Source organism: Crocuta crocuta, unplaced genomic scaffold (assembly GCF_008692635.1).
Source record: "Crocuta crocuta isolate KB4526 unplaced genomic scaffold, BGI_CrCroc_1.0 scaffold1042, whole genome shotgun sequence".
Taxonomy (NCBI): domain Eukaryota; kingdom Metazoa; phylum Chordata; class Mammalia; order Carnivora; family Hyaenidae; genus Crocuta; species Crocuta crocuta.
The window spans coordinates 214,735-218,298 of NW_027527557.1; positions in this window are offsets into that span (position 1 = coordinate 214,735).

Below are 3,564 nucleotides of genomic sequence, written 5' to 3' on the forward strand. Positions count from 1 at the left end.
TGCAAGTACCAATTTTTTAGATTGTTTGGATTTTCTATGTAGATGATTATGTTGTGTAAAAACAAACACATTTTTATTTCCTTTTTTCTTTTTTTTATTTGTGAAAACTTAAGTCTTTATTTCTAATGAAATTGATGAACCACTGATTGTAAAAACCACCAAACAGTGCTTCCATCAGTTTTCATTTCCATCAGAAAAGCTTTAGAGTTCTACTTACTTCATATTCTTGTAAGTATATGGTATTGCTAGTTATAGTAACTTGTAACATGTGTGGAGATGCATCTCTCTTTGGTTTTATTTTCCATTTTCCTAATGACTAATGTCATTGTACTTCTTTTCATGGACTTTTCTGCCATCTGTTTATTTTTTTGGAGTAATACTTGTTTTGATCTTTTGTCTGTTTATATGCCCTGACCTAATTGTACACATACTTATTTTTCCAATTCCTTTTTTCTAATTTGTATACTTTTCCTTGTTTTATTTTTGTTGTATTTGAACTGAATAGGACCTCTAATAGAACGTTGAGTAGAAGTGGATAAAGCAGATCTCCTTGCCTTGCTCCTAATCTTATTGGGGAAAGTATTCCATTATTCACCATTCAATATGAAATCAGCTTTAGATTTTTCATACTTGTTATTTACAAGTTTGAGGGAGCTCCCATCTAAATGTTTATTTTTGAGAAAGAGCGAGAGCGTGTGCAAGCAGGGGAGGGGAATGGTAGAGAGAGAGGGAGACAGAGGACTGAAAGCAGTCGCTGAGCTATCAGTGCAGAGCCTGATGCATGGGGCTCAAACCCATGAACCATGAGATCATGACCTGAACTGAAATCCAGAGTCTGACGCTTAACTGACTGAGCCACTCAGGCGCCCCTGAGGGAGATCCCTTCTATCTATAGTTTGCGGAAGGATTTTATTATGAATGTATGTTGGATTTTTAAAATGATTTTTCTGTACCTATTGAAATGATTTTAAGCCTGTTGATGTGCTGAATTACAGTGATCATTTTTCCAATGTTGAACCACCTTTGCAGTCTCAAGATAAACCTACTTGGTTATGATGTATTGTCCTTGTTATGTATTTCCGAATTCCATTGCTAATATTTTGTTAACGTTGTGTGTGTGTGTGTGTGTGTGTGTGTGCGCGTGCGTACTCATTAGGAATATTGACCGTTAATTTTCTTTTCTTAAATTTATTTGATTTTGGTAAATTGTTATTCTGGTCTCCTAAAATAAGTTGGGACGTGTTTATTCCTCTTCTATTTTCTAGATTTTATGTGGAATTGGTGCTGTTTCTTCCTTAAGCACTTAGTAGAAATCACTACTGAAGCCGTTTGGGCTTTTGGGAGTATTCCTGTTTGGAATTTTCTTTACGATCAAGGTTTTAAAGTGTGAATTTAATTGATTTAATAGATAAAGCTGTATTCAAATTATTTCTTCTTGAGAATTGGTGATTTATGTCTTACAAGAAATTTGTTCAGTTAATTTACATTGTTTCCATAAATTTTTTCATAATATTTCCTTGTTATCCTTTTAATGTTTCTAAGATCTGTAATTACATACTTGTCTTCATTATTGATAAAGGTAATTTTAATCTTCCCTCTTTTCTCTATCAGTTTTTGTAGAAGTTTGCTAATTTTATTGATATTCTCAAAATACTACCTTTTAGTTTCACGGATTTTTAAAAATTGTTTTCCTATTGGGGCACCTGGGTGGTCAGTCGGTTAAGAGTCCGACTTCATCTCAGGTCATGATCTTACCATTTGTGATTCTGAGCCCTTCTCTGGGCTCTGTGCTGAAAGTTTGGAGCCTGGAGCATGTTTTGGATTCTCTGTGTCTCCCTCTCTCTCTGCTCCTCCCCTGCTTTCTCTCTTTCTCTCTCTCAAAAATGAATAGACATTAAAAATAATTAAAATTGTTTTCCTATTTTCTCTTTCATTGAATTCTATATTTATTGTTTCTTTCCTTCTTCATTTGGATTTAATTTGCTCTTCATTTTCAAGTTTCTTTTTTTAAAATCCTTTTATCTATTTTACCTACTCAACCCCCATCCACCTCTGCTCTGTCAACCATCAGTTCTCTGCATTTAAGAGTCTGTTGTTTGTTTCTTTGTTCATTTGTTTTGTTTTTTAGATTCTACATGTAAGTGAAATCATATGGTATTTGTTTTCTCAGTCTGACTTATTTCACTTAGCATGTTACCCTCTAGAGTTATCTATGTTGCCACAAATGGCAACATCTCATTCTCTTTTATGTCTGAGTAATATTCCATTGTATATATATACACCACATCTTCCTTATTCATTCAAGTTGATGGACACTTGGGTTGCTTCCATATCTTAGCTATTGTAAATAATGATGCAGTGAACATGGGTTACATTTATCTTTTCTTATTAGTGTTTTTGTTTTTAGCGGATAAATACCCAGTAGTGTAAGTATTGGATCATATATTTCTATCTTTAATTTCTTGAGGAATTTCAGTACAATTTTCCACAGTGACTATACCAATTTATATTCTCACCAACAGTGCACAAGGGTTTCTTTTGCTTCACATCCTTGCCCACACTTATTTCTTGTCTTTTTTGTTTTAGCCATTCTGCCTCTGCCCATTTTTAAAATCAGATTGGTTGGGTTTTTTTTTTTTTTTTTTTTGTTGTTGCATAAGTTCTTTATGTATTTTGGATATTAACTCCTTATTAGGTATATCATTTGCAGATATCTTCTCCCATTCAGTAAGTTTGTTTTTTGTTTTGTTGATGGTTTTCTTCTCTGTGCAAAAGCTTTTTATTTTGTGGTAGTCCCAATAGTTTAATTTTGCTTTTGTTTCCCTTGCCTTAGGAGACATATTTAGAAAAATGTTGCTAAAGCTGATGACAAAGAAATTACTGTATATGTAGTCTTCTAGGAATTGTATTGTTTCAGGCTTCACATTTAGGTCTTTAATCCAATTTGAGTTTATTTTTGTATATGGTATAAGAAAGTGGTCCAATTTTATTCTTTTTCATGTAGCTGTCCAATTTCCACAGAACCATTTACTACAAAGCCTGTCTTTCCCCCATTGTATATTCTTGCCTCCTTTGTCATAGATCAATTGATCGTGTAAGCATGTATTCATTTCTTCATCTTCAAGGTTATTAGATCTTGATTAGTTCTTAGATGTTTTGTAGATCTTAGATTTCATAAGTAGGATCTTAGGTCATTTATTTAAGATTTTTTCCTTGTCTAGGGGCGCCTGGGTGGCTTAGTCGGTTAAGCGTCAGACTTTCGCTCAGGTCATGATCTCGCGGTTCGTGGGTTCGAGCCCCGCGTCGGGCTCTGTGCTGACTGCCAGCTCAGAGCCTGTAGCCTGTTTCAGAGTCTGTGTCTCCCTCTCTCTCTGACCCTCCCCTGCTCACGCTGTCTCTCTTTCTCTCCTAGAAATAAATAAAAATATTTAAAAAAAAAGATTTTTTCCTTGTCTAATATAAGCATTTAATACTATAAATACTTTGATATGTACTTATTATCTGCATTTGATAATTTTTGATAAATGCCTTTTATTTCTACATCCATTTCAAATGGGATGCTTT